At 32.0% G+C, this 17,177-nt stretch overlaps 1 protein-coding gene across 1 annotated transcript in view; it reads right to left on the bottom strand.

Moving 5' to 3' along the window:
* The window catches only part of LOC127718225 (uncharacterized), a 92,493-nt gene that overhangs the window by 29,479 nt on the left and 45,837 nt on the right, over positions 1-17,177 (bottom strand). The gene's annotated exons all lie outside the window — the stretch shown is intronic.

Here is a 17,177-nt window from a genome sequence, read left to right as displayed (position 1 = left end):
AAATGTCCAGTGGCAAATATTTCAGTGGACAAGAACAAAAAAATAATGAGGTTTTGAAAAACAAGTTGACCGGGATGAAGAGCGAATATTTTAACCGTCATCTGTCAGTGTATATGGATTAATGAGTGCCCTGCAACAGATCAATAAAGGATAATCAAAAATGTTCTTGCAAAGGTTTGTTTGTGTTTCCAAGCACCGTCTTAAGCCGACCTATGCACAAGGTTTAACGTATCAGGTTATTTTATCATGTTAATAAAAAATCCAGTGTATCATGTAAAGTAATCCTTTTTTTACACACACAAATAAAAAAAGTAATTTGTTATGAATTAATAAACTTGTCCAGGGTTTTAACACAAGTGAACATTTTAGTCTTAGATACATGATGTTTTATTAGTTGTTATTAGTTTTAAACAAGCTGTCAGTAACTGCGATCCGTAACTTTTTTGTTGTGAGGGATGTAATAATACCCTGCAACGTCCGGTCTTTGATTTTGTTGGTTTACTGCTTTGTATCGATCTGATGAATTTAAGCCCTTATAGTTTGTTCTTACATTACACTGTTACACCACTGTCCTAGGCATGTTTTACCCCGCCACATCTCTTATGTGCCTGTAATTCAGTGGTCGTCGCTGATTCATGTCCGTTATATTTGTTTTTCGCAAATTGTTTTGTTATAAATTAGGCCGTTAGATTTCTCAGTTGAATTGTTTCATATTTTTTATGTCGGGGACTTTTAAAGAAGGTTATACTGTATGTTTTTTCCTTTTCTTTTTCACTTTAGAAGGCCGTATGGTTGCCTATAATTGCTTACATCCACTTCATTAGACTTTAGGTGGATAGTTTTCTCATTGGCAATCATACCATGCTCATCTCTTTAGTTTAAGATACCCTGCAATAATGGATACAACTATATATGTCCGACACAATAACTCTTGTTGGTGATTTTGATGCAAGTAAACCAGATTCAAAGAAAAAAACTTACCACAATCTCAGACAAGGAGATACGATCTCTTAGATGGTTTCTGTTTAACTAACTTATTCACATTGTATAGACTTTGGATGCTTTAGAGCTTGTAATATTCTATAGACTCTTGCATTTTGTTGAATACTGACATGCTCCCTTCAAGATGTCTGTTGGTGGTGTTTTGTCGTTCGGTTGCTGTCATACCGACGTATAACCCACAGAGATGCTGAACTAGCTAAACATTCTAAACAGCGAACGAATAATTTTACCTTGTTTTGGAAGCTTTTAATTTCTCACATAAATTCATCGACAGGTCGATTCATTTCGTACTGACGCGAAGAGGAGGTTTGACCAGAATGCCAGGCTACTTAAACTTCTACGACTTACTCAGACTGGAAGGGTGGTATTAGGGTACACGCTTTTACTACCGAGGCATAAAAAGCACTACTAAGGTTCATATGGACCATCTGGCTAAAATGGCCGCATTTTCCCCTTAAGGTTCATCATAACAAATAGACAAACATGACCGTATTTTCACCTTAAAAACTACTCTGTGTACAGACTTACCTGTGCAGTTTGGAAAGGTTTAAGGCCTGGCATCCACTAGATATATAAAAGTTAAATTTATTTTGCTTATCAGAAAGATAAAATCGTTTTTGGATTTTGATGGGCATTTTCTTTCCTTCCTGCAAAAGGTGTAAAAATAAACAAACACCTGAATTGCATTTGATACTGTCCACTCAGTTTCTACCTTTAACTCACCTATAGATGTGTAGATATCTATTGTCCATGCCAATCAAGGACAATCAATACAATACAAACCAGTTGTTACCTGAGAGGGAGCATCTCAAAGTTGCATCCCAACTTAGTTAATTTCAACACCTTCTGCAGGAACGAAAAAAAAAATGCCCATCATAATCTAAAAAAGATTTTATCTTTCTGATATGCAAAATGAAATTAACTTTTATATATCTATAGGATGCCAGGCCTTAAAACTTTCCAAACTGCACAGGTAAATCTGTACACAGAGTAGTTTTTTGGGTGAAAATACGGCCATATTTGGCCATTTGTTATGATGAACCTTAAAATGTTTCTGAGTACAGACAAACCTGTATAATCTGGAAAAGTTTTAAAGCATAGCATGCCCTAGATCAATAAAATTCAAATGCATTGTATGTGTTTTAGAAAATTTAAAACTTAACTGGATTTTGCAGTGCACTTTTTTCGTCCCTGCAGAAGATGATAAAACAAGTGAAACTGCGAGCTACTGCTCACTGATGTTACCCCGCCCAACTATTTCGGTAAACAGGAAGTTGTTGAGTAATGAATCTGAAAACCCATCAGACGGTTTAGCTGACTCATATAAACCCTGAAACAAAATTTCAGAAATCCTTGTAATGTAGTTCCTGAGAAAAATGTGACGAAAATTTTCAACATGGATGTCATGTGTAAAATGATGTAAGTGTTCGGTAAACAGGAAGTTGTTGTGTGATGAATCTGAAAATGAATCACACGGTATAGCTGACTGACGGACGGACAGAGGTAAAACAGTATACCCCCTCTTTTTAAAGCGAGCGTATAATTAACTAACAGTTGAGTTTCACTTGATATGGTCCACTAAGGTACACAGTTTAAATCACCAATTATTGTCAGGTATCTATTGTCCATCTACAGTTCACTTAAATTATTACCTGTGGGGAAGTTCTTAAACCACTTTCCAAACTTAGTATATTTCGGCACCTTCTTGAGGAATGAAAAAAAGTGCACTGCAAAATCCTGCTAAGTTTTTAATTTTGTAAAAACATAAAATATATTTGAATATTATTTATCTAGGGCATGCTATGCCTTAAAATTTTTCAAGATACACAGGTTTGTCTGTACTCCCGAGTAAATTTTGAGGTGAAAATGCAGCAATTTTAGCCAAAGGGTCCATATGAACCTTTAAATGCATCGTTCACTTGTGACATAAATGGATTCAATAATAGTCACGAAGTAATTGCGCATCTTATAAAGTTGTAAATTCAAATTTTAAAGGGGCAGTTTGGCACGTGTCCGGAGATGTTACGGTACATTTATGTTAATTGTGATCATTGAACCAGACAAAAAATGTGTTAATCGGGGAATTTCCACAAATAATGTACAAAAAATAACTTAAATCTTTGTAACTGTTTCCTGAATTCACGAAAATATCTGAATCAACAATAATGAGGGTCTTGATGCATGGGATTTAATGAATCAGAATAATAGCTGAAAATATAAAGAATAACTGTGAAAAATAAAAGAATTAGTTAAAACAATGCTGAAATACAGACACGACAGAAGAATAAAGAAATCATCTCTAATAGCTTATTAAATGAAATTTAACATGTTTACTAGAAAAAAAAATAATTTTCAGAAGAATTTTAACAGAATAAACATTGTTTTCAAAGATAAAGAAAAATGCTTTAAAAGTTTAAAGAATACAGAAATTAAAGGAGCCCCCATCCAGACTACAAGACGGTTTTGGGCTTCGCTAAATTCTGTTGAAAAATGGGACATATTATTTATTACTATCTAGGAATAACTGGTATTGTATCATAGCCTTAACTGAACTTTTTTTTTAAATGTGACTTGGACCCCAGCTGGTACCTTTATTAACATTGGTATCTCAAAATCAATTTAAATCATATGTTTCTCAATATATATTTTTATGGTGGGTTTATATATTTTCTTTTTTTGGTCTTTTGGAAAATGTTGTTTGTGCTGTATTTAGACCCCTCTACCAGAAATTTGTTTTGCATGCACACGTATAAAAATTGCGGTTTTTATCCAACGCAATCATAGGTTTGAATGTTGTTTTCAATTTAGAATTGTTTTATATATATATATATATATATATATATATATATATATATATATATATATATTTATAAGTACGTCTGAACCAGTGACAACTCTACAACATATTTTATCCATGGGATCACCAGTGATGGTGATACAAGGCTGAAAACACATTCTGCATACATAATTCGTTTAAATAACAGACCAACAATGTTAGATCTGTAAATTTGTGGAAGCAAGTTTTTTGTTCTTCCCTGGCCCGGATTCAAACTCTTGCTACTGAGATATCGTGGCACCAAATATATATATATATATAGCTAATTGAAATACATCTGGGGCTCACAATGGGAGCATGACGAAACAAAATCAAAAGTGTTATTTATGGAATATGATCATTATGTAAGCTTCGAATTATAAGTTTTCTAATTGGTTACACAGACATGACAGAACAAGATGTATAGAATTGGTATTTACGATGTGGTTATATGATTACACCAAATTGTAGCAAATTTATCCTTTTTGTTGAACATAATTTGCAAATTATACAAGCAAATCACAAGATCAACTTTCTGATTCAATGAATGAAGGTGGATTATACATCAAATGGCAATCACTATGCATATTAAGCATGTTAAGGACAACATGTTAATATGTATGAAACCTGCTTTGTAGTAGGCCAATAGTTTTAACCAGATTTTAAGCATGCTACATACAACCGTCTGCTGAAAGACATCAACTCTTTTCCTAAATGCTATGTGCTTTGCCATGTATAGTGAAGATCAGCAGATACCAATTTTTATGTCTAGAATAAGAATCTAACCAACAACATACTTAAAACAAGCATGCTACTTTTAAGTGGTTGTTGTAATATCCTATTTATTATTCGTTTGTTCTGTACATAAACCAGGCTGTTGGGTTTCTGTTTTGAATTGTTTGACGTTTTGTTATGTCTGGCCTTTTAAAGCTTGCTATGCAGTACGGGTTTTGCTCATTCTTGAAGGCTGTACAGTGACCATTAGTTGCTACATGTAACAACTACCTGGTGATAGTTGTCTCACTGGCAATAATACCACATCTCCTTATTTTATACTACACAAGACTAAAATATACTTACATGTAATTGAATGTTTATAGTTGTCTGACTTTTGTTAGCAAAAAGCAGTTGTGATCAATGGTGTTATAAATAAAGTGATACTTTGAAGTATTGTTAAATATGCTTGACCAGTACAAAATGCTAGTTATGGCTATAAACAGTACATTTGTAATCCATATGATAAATACATGTATACATTTAGACTTTAAGCACGGTAAGCAGTCATTTGACAGTAAATAATTGATATATATATATATATAAAGGCCTAAAAAGTGTACACAACAACACCAATAACAAAAAAAGGAACTATATTTATAGTTCCTTTTTTTGTTATAGGTGTTGTTGTGTACACTTTTTAGGCGTTTATATAATTTATTTATTGTGTACATGTATCATTACTCGTAACGATCCAACGCCCTCGTGGGAAAAATCGTTGACTATTATTCAGACGTTTTATATATATATAGATATGTATATATAAACAAGTATAAATTAAAAACAACGTTCAAACCTATGATTGCGTTGGATAAAAACCGCAATTGTTATACGTGTGCATGCAAAACATATTTCCTGTTCGAGGGGTCTAAATACAGCACAAACAACATTTTCCATAAAACCAAAAAAGTGAAAAAGTATATTTTAACAAAACGCATTTGACTAACAGGTCGAACAACAAATGTTCTTAAAACCTGCTAACTGCCATTGGCGATTGCCAAATAAAAGGATCACCGATGTAATAAATGGATCTTAATTATAAATTTAATACTAAACAGAAAACAATAAACTTGTGGAAAAGATGGTATACCGCAAACAAAAGGTGCAAAGGTTTTTGTACACCATATCCGGATTTCGACAATTAATGTCTCTTCAGTGATGTTAGGAATCGACACGGTATTTGGAATGCCATACAATTTACCTCAATATAGGATAGACTCTTGAATTTTGAGGAGTCAAAATAGGATGAACGGATCATATAAACCCGAAGGCAAATATAATACAAGCCCAAACGAAATAATATAAACAAGTCTAAATTGAAAACAACGTTCAACCCTATGATTGCGTTGGATAAAAACCGCATTTTTTATACGTGTGCATGCAAAACAAATTTCTTGTTAGAGGGGTCTAAATACAGCACAAACAACATTTTCCAATAGACCAAAAAGTGAAAAAGTATATTTTAACAAAACGCATTTGACTAACAGGTCGAAAACAACAAATGTTCTTAAACCCTGCTGACTGCCATTGGCGATTGCCAAATAAACGGATCACCGATGTAAAAAATGGATCTTAATTATAAATTTAATACTTAACAGAAAACAATAAACTTGCGGAAAAAATGGTATACCGCACACAAAAGGTGCAAAGGTTTTTGTACACCATATCCGGATTTCGACAATTAATGTCTCTTCAGTGATGTTGGAAATCGAAACGGTATTTGAAAAGCCATACAATTTACCTCAATTATATATATATATATATATATATAATTCAGATGTGATGCACTTTTATATAATTAATATTCACTGAATCTATGAAGTCTTATTATTCCAAATTGATATTTTAAAATGATATTTATCGAAGGCACTAATCAAAGTCAGATATGATGCACTACAATATTCACTGATACTTTGAATTCTTATTATTCCAAATTGCTATACATGTAGCTATTTCAAATGAATAGTTATCATGATTATCATGATTATCCAAGTTATTCACAGCCATCAAGTTGTGTATTCTTTCTAACAAAGTACAAGTTTGCAATTTATTCATTGCACAATTTGCTTCTTGTCCAGATTAATCCCAACATCACTTCACGGTACTGTAGAATGCTGTAAGCGTTTTTCTTTTTTTTTTCCAAAAACAATTTACACAAAATTAATAATTCTTCATCAATTGTACACGCTTCATTTTCTAGCTGGGATTCATGGTCACACCGATCAGAATTCTACAAAAAAAAAATGAATAAATATATATATTGCAAAAGAACTTGTTACTTTAGTTTATTGTGTACGTAAATTACATATTGAGAAAACTTGCATTCATAATATGCTCAATACATGAAGCAACAAGAATAAAACATAAATTTTTAGCTTTATTTTGTTTTCTGAGGAGAAGAAAGTGTTTCGCAATGCACATATAAACCCAAATTAAAGAAGAATATTTCTGAAGACACGGATGCTCCGCTCAAGTTTTGCAATTTTCCAAGTCAAAATGGGGCATAACTCTTGAACGATAAATGACTCATTATCCAGATTTGAATTCTGTCTGTGAGTGTTGGTTCTCAGCAATGTGTATGAGTTTCATAAAATTTGGACGAGGAAGACATAAAAATTCAGATCCATTGTAATCAACCTGTCCTACTTTTTAAAGTTGCCTTAAAAGATTGTGTCTTTCTCTCTACATTCATGTTTTCTTAAGTGTGAGTGTGTACTATTACTCTAAGGTTACTCTCTAATTGAGGCTTACACCATCTCTTTTATTTATTGATTCATCATGAGAGGGTCTGGATAGGGTGTGTTTCATTTCTGTATTCTTTAATTTTTTAGATCATTAATGATTTTACTTTATTCTAGTTTTTTTTATATTTCAGCACCCCATTTTTTGCTTATTCTTTTTTTTTGCACTTTATTCTGTGCATTTTGCCCATTCTCTTTTCTGTAAACTACATCTAGACCATCTTCCATCAGGTGATTTCTTTTTTAATTAACATCTTTAAATTGAGCTTTAGTATAATGTTTTAGTAAATAAATTACAGAAAATTCCTTGTTCTTCTGCTTTGGACTTCCCTCAGCGGATAAATTTAAAAGTACATTTATTGATATTGTCCTTATCTGAGACTACTATACCACACTGTTTTCATTGGCGGATCCAAGGGAAGGGGGGGGGGGGGTGGGGTGTTCCGGAGGTTGGAACCCCCTTTTTTTAACGATCAATGCATTTAAATGGGGACATATAGTTGGAACCCCCCCTTTATCCTAGGTTAGGAACCCCCCCCTTTTTATAAATGGCTGGATCCGCCCCTGGTGTTATATCTCAGTCCTCATATGTGTTATAAGATGCAGATCCAGGATTTCGAAAAAGAGAGGGGCTCCAGGCCCCCAAACTAGATAATGTATAACAGGAACAGGTAAAAGGTCGCTATCAACCATAAATGTAGCTCTATAAAGGGAGTGTGCACACTCTGCACACCCCCCCCCCCCCCCCCCCCTCCGCCCCCACCCCCAAATCCGACTGCCCTCTCGGTTATAGTAAAAATTTTGCCTCAAGTCAACCAACTAAAATAGCTATCATTCCTTGTAAAATTGAGCAGTAACCCCTGAGTTTCTTTTTACATTTGTGTTTGATCTTCTTACTCATTTTAATTGTGTTAATTAATGCTTTGCAATTATTACCAATGTTTAGGTGTATAACTAAATACCCAAATAATCTTTATAAAACTATATTTCTTTTACAAAATACCAGATTAAAAGTACATCATGTTGCTTCATATTTCTTCCTTTATAAATCGTTTTGAATATCCCCAAATATCACTTGAACATGTTCAAAACAAGCGGGCAGTTATACATTTGTGAAAATCATCGAAGTCATCTGCAATACCCATGACATTTAGAAATTCACCCCTGCAGGCAATTAACTGTTTTATCGACATCTGTTTATTACCTATGGTATGTACATTCTAATTTCTGATTATTACAAATGCAATGTTGACTCCCTGATTGTTACATATTCTAATTTCAAATTTCATGGTCATTAATTCATATTCAGTAAATATATTATATATTTTGTACCTGTATTATTGTATAAAAATATTTTTTAGCAGCAAATGTATTTCTTAATTAATTCTAACACAGACACAAACTAGATTACTTTCTAGACAAATATGAATTTTATGAATGGATACAATAGATAAAATAGATATGTTGTATGATTGTCATGAGAAACTATTCACCCGTGACCAAAGGACAATTTGTTAATAGCTATAGGCACTGTGCTATAATCAACAATATGCAGAACACATTGGGTATAGTGAGAATTAAAGGCCCAGCATGATCAATTCTGAATATTCAAAAGAGAAAACCAATGCCATGATTTATTTTCTAATAAACTTAAATAAAAATAAGGAGATGTGGCATGCCACAAAAAGAGTTATAGTATGATTGGCAATGAGACAACTATACACAAGAGTTCAAATGACAAAAATATAAGCAATTATGGGTCACTGTTTGGCCTTCAACAATAAAAAAAAACCATATCAAATGTATACATTGTAGTCACCTATAAAATTCCTGACATGAAAAATGTAAAACAACCTACATTTTGTAAATGATAAAACTAATGGCCTGTAAATCTATAATACAATTTAAGAAGAACAAATACAACAGCAATGAACCAACACACACCATTGAAATACAGGGGTTGTCTTGTTAAAAAAATCATAACATCACAATTGGTTGAACTGTCGGTTTTTCAAATCTTAAAAGTTGCATTTTACTTCAATTGAAGGTTTGGGAGAGAGAAAAAAATCTGTGAATTTCTGAGAGTTGATTTGACAGTTTTAAGGCTACCATAATACATTTGTAATAAGGTAAATATAAAACAAAAATTCCAGTTTCTTATTTTTTCTTCTTTTTTACTAAACATACTAAATATGCTAAAAGAGAGGCGAAAGATACCAGAGGGACATTCAAACTCATAAGTCGAAAATAAACTGACAACGCCGTGGCTAAAAAAGAAAAAGACCAACCGACAAACAATAGTACACAAAACAAAACATAGAAAACTAAGACTGAGCAACACGAACCCCACCAAAAACTGGGATGTAATGCAGGAGGGTATTGATGCGGGGTCCTTCATTTCTGTATTCTTTAATTTTTTCGCTCATTTTTCTTTATCATTAAAAAATAATGGCTATTCTGTAATTACTTGATAACTGTATTCTGGACATCGTTCTTTTCTGTAATCAGTATATTTTACCCAATTCTTTAATTTTTGCACTTATTCTTCATAGTTTAGCACCCAATTATTCATGTTATTCTCTTTCTTTTTTTTTTTTTGCCCATTTTCTCTATTCTTTATTTTTTTTGCCCATTATTCTCTATTCTGTAAACCTCATCCACACCCTCATACAGGTTGGTGTAATGTCGTATTAGTATTTCTTATTGGTCTTAATATTTGTAGACTTCATGTCCATTTTTTCTGTTACTAAATCATTTAGGGAATGATATTTATTCTTCACATAGTCCAATATCAAATAGAAAGTATATGGGTACATGTGATATACCAAAATGACATCAACCAATATACATTTTGTACATGTACCTTACTGTATGTAATGAATTATCATTTAATTGATCATGGGTGCACTATATAAAAATAAAGAGTGTTTTATGATCTCCAATGAGACTACCGTACGCTTCCGGAGACGATAAATGTATATACAGACTAAACATGCTAAATGACTTGGATGAAAGGTCACCATGCATACAGCCTCCAACAAAGCATAACAAAACCCACTATTAAGTTCAGAATAATTTAAAAGTCCCAGACATGAAACATGTAGATTATGAGAGATCATTTACTGTGTAGTCAATAGAATGATGTAAAATACAAAGGATATTCATAAATTTCAAGAACATATATAGAATCATTTACTGTGTAGTCAACAGAATGATGTAAAATACAAAGGATATTCATAAATTTCAAGAACATACATTGTGACATATATGGAACATAATAGTGACCCATAATTCTTCAATAAATTATATAGTCTTTTCTTCTTCTGTGTAAAATTGTTGGTCGTTTTCCCACGCAAATTTAGAAAGCTGTATATTGACAACAATTATTTCATAAAGATAAAAATAGGTACACAAGGTCATGAAAAGCATTATATATATAGTTTTGCTATAGAGGCTAAGCATTGAAGATAACCATATGATAACACAGCAATTGTAAATTGTTACAGTAGTTTCATTTACAAAAAAATAAAATTCTAGGCAAAACTAAAACCCAAACAAGTCTTTCAATGTTATTTTGTTTATATATAGGGTAGGTATAAAGGAAAATTCCCTGAATGTAAAAATTGTTCTTTTTATTCTGCTTTGGGATGGTAATTTTAATATAGATGTCTATTTGCGGGCAATTATGATTAACAACAGAAAAATGTGCACAAAATGGTGTAGGACAGGATATTTTTTGGCACCAAAAATGCTTTGTAGCAAAACCTTAAACAGACAAGAGTAAAGTGCTGTTCCTGTTCTAATATTTATTCTATTTTCTGTTATGCATGTACTGTTAATCAATTACTAGATTAAAAAGGTTGAGATCTACAAAATAGATAGATATAAGAAGATGTGGTATAAGTTCCAATGAGATAACTCTACATCCAAGTTAATGTACCTGTCCAAAGGTAGGAACCTCACTACACGTAGTAATATGTTAAATCTTGTTATTTGAAGTTTTTTTGTGTTTAAAACACACCTTTACAGAAATGAGATGATGTGGTATGATTGCCAATAATTGTATTTACAACATACGTGTATATTTAGATCTGTTTGTATTAAGATCTGTCAGTTGTTGAAGTTTGAGCTTGCCCTCTTGGTAATTTTTCTCGTTTGCTTGATATCTCATTTATATGTACCCTACATCATGTACATCTACTTTTATTCATTAAAAGTTTGGCCCAAAATCAATGATTTATTTACTTTGAAGTTGAAAGGCATAGTACTTTTGAAATATCAGAAAACTTGCTATACACATGACACATGTATACATTTCAAATGATATGTCAAATAGTGTGTCAAACTATTTGGAATTTATAATACATGTAGATCATGTAGATATTTAATTTATAAATGAGGAGGAGGAGGATACTTTTATTGTTCAGAAAGAAGTGTTTATTTTAGATGAATAGACATTTGAATTTCAACATTACTAATTGGCGTATTGTTATCTAAGATTTTAAATGCAACATTGGGACATATATACATGTCTCTGATTTTAATCGGGCACTATGAATGGGTTATACATGTATATGTCAATACATCCCGAGTAGAAAAGGGCACCTGTTAAGTTCTTTAATATTGTAAAATTATATTCAGATTCAGCTTGAAAGGAGGGACGGGAAGTGGGAGTCAGTCATGGAAACAGGAGTCAGAGGCGGGACCCTTGCAAGAGGGACAGTAAAATTGGGAAAAATCTAGACAGATTTTTATTTTGGAGTGACGGGAGGGAAGTAGGAGTTTGGAGAAGGAAGTGGGGGACAGGGAAGTGAAAATCAGGGTTCCCCTGTCCATCCCCTCTGATAAAACACCCCCGCTGAGCTCTCTCCCCGATTATTTTGATGCTGAGACTAAATTTCATACTATTAATGCTTGAAATGATCAGCTGTTCATTTATTTTGTTTTAAATGTAAACGTCGAAGATCAAGGATTTCAATGAAAAGCTGTAAAACCAAACCCCCCTTTTTATGAAAATGCTTGGTCTGATCGTCGGTATCAACATTTAATTATCATTCAAGGAGTTATTTCACAATTCAAACATACACTCATGTACAGGTAGGAATGTTTGTCAATGCATCAAAACTGTCAAAACAGCATCAAACAATGTACTTACGTTACTTAAATCAGACACTGCAAATGATTATCAAATGACAAATGGCGCGAAATCATAGCGTGGATATTTTCGGAAGATATCGGGATTCTACTCCATTCTAACATTTATACGAAGGAGCTACCGAATTCAATATACAGTCTTCAAAATATATATATTGCGTAACAATATTAAAAGAAATTATATTTTTCATTTGGTTATAGAAGAATATTATAACAGTTATCATTTTTTATAAATTCATAAAAACGAAACACATGATAAAAGAAAAACATGTATACAATACAGTTGCCTTTTATGTCTCTAATGAAAAAAGTATATGTGTTTATTTAATTATTCATCAATTATTTTTTTTATTTCGATTTCCTTTTATTCACTCTCTGCTTACCAAAGGGAAGCAATCCGTATAATATTTTGAGGCACTGAACACTACTGGACAACAATTCTATCGATGAACTGACATGATCTAAAACGCACTTACTTCTTCTGATTCGAACGCAAAGCGTTTTTGTCTTAATTACCTGAACCAGTACTGATCGGTACTTAATCGCTCAAGGTAATCAGTGTACTGAACATGTACTGGAAAACTGAAAAAGGTCTTGACATTTTTCTTTGCGGTAAATTCAGGCATTTAAGAGTTGTTCAGTTTAAAATGACCGTTTCAGTAGAAAAAAACAGTTACTAGTGTTGATAAGGACAACATTATGTAGTCATTTTGTTCAAAAATTTCTTTCATTTGTATTATACAATCCGCACTGCATTAAAAATATTACTGATTTATTATGCGGGTATACATAAATATGGTCAGTTTTGGTTGATGCGGTAAAATATTTTTGTTATACGATCCAGCCTGAAATATCAAAACTACTGATTTTTTGTGACGAGTCAATATTTAAAAAAAAAAAGATGACATGCTGGCAATCTTAATTGTTAAGGACAAAAATTAGTAGTCATTGTGTTCCAATATTGCTGTCATTTGTATTATACAATCCATCTTGAGTTTAAAAAAAATACTGATTTATTATCTATTATGCGGCTAAATAAATGTTCATAATAAAGTGCAAATATTGTCAGTTTTGTTTGATGCGGTAAAATAATTTTGTTATACGAGCCAGCCTGAGATATTAAAACTACTGATTTTTGTGACGAGTCAATATTTGGAATAAAAAGAGGACATGCTGGCACTTTAATATTCATTGTGACAAAATTTTGTAGTCATTGTATTGATATATTGCTGTAATTTGTATTATAGAATCTATCCTGAGTTAAATAAATACTGATTTATTATGCGGCTATATAATTTTTTTATGATAAAGTGCATATCGTCAGTTTTGAGATATCAAAACTGCTGATTTTTTGTGATGGCGACAACATTTTGAAGTCATTGTGTTCCAATATTGCTGTCATTTGTATTTTACAATCCATCCTAAGTGTATGATTTACTCATTTACAAAATGTAGTATGTGGCTATATAAAGTTACATAATAAAGTGCAACTATTGTCAGTTTTCAGATATCAAAACTGCTGATTTTTGTGACGAGTCAATATTTGGAATAAAAAGAGGACATGCTGGCCATCTAAATTGATAAAGACAAAAATATGTATCATTGTGTTCCAATATTGTTTTCATTTGTATTATACTATCCGTCCTGATTTAAAATAAAATACTGATTCAATATGCGGCTATATAAATTCTTATGTTAAAGTGGAAATATTGTCAGTTTTGGTTGATGAGGTCAGAATTTTTTTTTATACGAGCGATATTAAGATATCAAAACTGCAGATTTTTTGTGACGAGTTAATAGTTTGAATAAAAAGAGGACATGCTGGCACTCTAAATTGATAAGGACAAACTAATGTAGTCATTGTGTTCCAATATTGATTTCATTTGTATTATACAATCCGTCCTGAGTTGAAAAAATTATGATTTATTATGCGGCTATATAAATTTTATGATAAAGTGCAAATATGGTCAGTTTTTGATGCAGTCAAATATTTTTGTTATACGAGCCAGCATTAGATATTAAAACTACTGATTTGTTGTGATGAGTCAATATTTTGATTAAAAGAGGACATGCTTCCACTCTAAATTGATCAGGACAACATTTTGTAGTCATTGTGATCCAATTTTGCTGTCATTTGTATTATAGAATCCGCCCTGAGTTAACAAAATTACGATTTATTATCAATTATGCAGCTAAGGAAATTTTCATAATAAAGTGCAAATATGATCAGTTTTGGTTGATCCGGTCAAATAATTTTGTTATACGAGCCAACCTGGGATATGAAAACTACTGATCTTTTGTTTTAAATGTTTATGATAAAGTGCAAACATGGTCAGTTTTGGTTGGTGCGGCCAAATATTTTTGTTAGACGAGCCAGCCTTAGATAATAATACTACTGATTTTTTTGTGACGAGTCAATATTTTGAATAAAAAGAGGACATGCTTGCACTCTAAATTGATCAGGACAAAATTGTGTAGTCATGCTGTCATTTGTACTGTACAATCCAACCTGACATTAAAAAAAAATACTGATTTATTATACGGCTATATAAACTCTGGTTATAAAGTGCAAATCTTGTCAGTTTTGGTTGATGCGGTCAAATATTTTTGTTATACGAGCCAGTTTGAGATATCAAAACTGCTGATTTTTTGTGACGAGTCAATATTTTGAATAAAAAGAGGACATGCTTGCACTCTAAATTGATCAGGACAAAATTGTGTAGTCATGCTGTCATTTGTACTCTACAATCCATCCTGACTTAAGAAAAAAATACTGATTTATTATACGGCTATATAAACTCTGGTTATAAAGTGCAAATCTTGTCAGTTTTGGTTGATGCGGTCAAATAATTTTGTTATACGAGCCAGTTTGAGATATCAAAACTGCTGATTTTTTGTGACGAGTCAATATTTTGAATAAAAAGAGGACATGCTTGCACTCTTAATTGATCAGGACAAAATTTTGTAGTCATGCTGTTATTTGTATTATACAATCCATCCTGACTTAAAAAAAAAATACTGATTTATTATACGGCTATATAAACTCTGGTTATAAAGTGCAAATCTTGTCAGTTTTGGTTGATGCGGTCAAATAATTTTGTTATACGAGCCAGTTTGAGATATCAAAACTGCTGATTTTTTGTGACGAGTCAATATTTTGAATAAAAAGAGGACATGCTTGCACTCTAAATTGATCAGGACAAAATTGTGTAGTCATGCTGTCATTTGTACTCTACAATCCATCCTGACTTAAAAAAAAAATACTGATTTATTATACGGCTATATAAACTCTGGTTATAAAGTGCAAATCTTGTCAGTTTTGGTTGATGCGGTCAAATAATTTTGTTATACGAGCCAGTTTGAGATATCAAAACTGCTGATTTTTTGTGACGAGTCAATATTTTGAATAAAAAGAGGACATGCTTGCACTCTTAATTGATCAGGACAAAATTTTGTAGTCATGCTGTTATTTGTATTATACAATCCATCCTCACATAAAAAAAATACTGATTTATTATACGGCTATATGAACTCTGGTTATAAAGTGCAAATCTTGTCAGTTTTGGTTGATGCGGTCAAATATTTTTGTTATACGAGCCAGTTTGAGGTATCAAAACTGCTGATTTTTTTGTGACGAGTCAATATTTTGAATAAAAAGAGGACATGCTGGCACTGTAAATTGATAAGGACAAAATTATGTAGTCATTGTATTCCAATATTGCTTTCATTTGTATAATATAATCCGTCCTGATTTAAAAAAAAATACCGATTAGTTATGCGGCTATATAAATTTTGATGATAAAGTGCATACACGGTCAGTTTTGTTTGATGCGGTCAAATATTTTTGTTATACGAGCCAGCCTTAGATATTAAAACTACTGATTTTTTGTGACGGGTCAATATTTTGAATGAAAAGAGGACATGCTTGCACTCTAAATTGATCAGGACAAAATTTTGCAGTCATTGTGTTCCAATATTGCTGTCATTTGTATCATAGAATCCGTCTTGAATTGAGAAAAATACGATTTATTATCAATTATGCGGCTTAAGAAATTTTCATAATAAAGTGCAAATATGGTCAGTTTTGGTTGATGCAGTCAAATAATTTTGTTATACGAGCCAACGTGGGATATCAAAACTACTGACTTTTTGTGACGATTCAATATTTTAAAATAAAAAGAGGATATGCTGGTACTTTGAATTGATGACGACAAAAGTTTGTTGTCATTGTGTTGCAATATTGCTGTCATTTATATTATACAATCTGTCCTGACAAAAAAAAATTGATTTATTATGCAGCTATATACATTTACATAAAGTGCAAATATAGTCAGTGTTGGTAAAAGCGGTCAAATATGTTTGTTATACGAGCCAACTTGAGATATCAAACATGCTGATTTTTTTTGTGACGAGTCAGTATTCGAATAAAAAGGAGACATGCAGTCACTATAAATTGATTCAGAAATAGAAGCAGTAGTATGTGGGAACTCTGAAATAGAGCCAACCTTAAATATTAGTAACTGTACACCAATATTGCTGTCATTTATAGTGAATATTTCATACAATCTATGCACTATGCGTTATTGCCATTGTTAATCGATTCTATTTGATAACCGAGTTTTTAAGATTAATGCTACATTCTAAAACTGATCAAAACTTAAAACATTTTATATACATTACTTGAAGAATTT

This window comes from Mytilus californianus, unplaced genomic scaffold, assembly GCF_021869535.1.
Source record: "Mytilus californianus isolate M0D057914Y unplaced genomic scaffold, xbMytCali1.0.p SCAF_10, whole genome shotgun sequence".
Lineage (NCBI taxonomy): Eukaryota > Metazoa > Mollusca > Bivalvia > Mytilida > Mytilidae > Mytilus > Mytilus californianus.
This window is presented reverse-complemented; position numbering and strand designations above follow the sequence as displayed.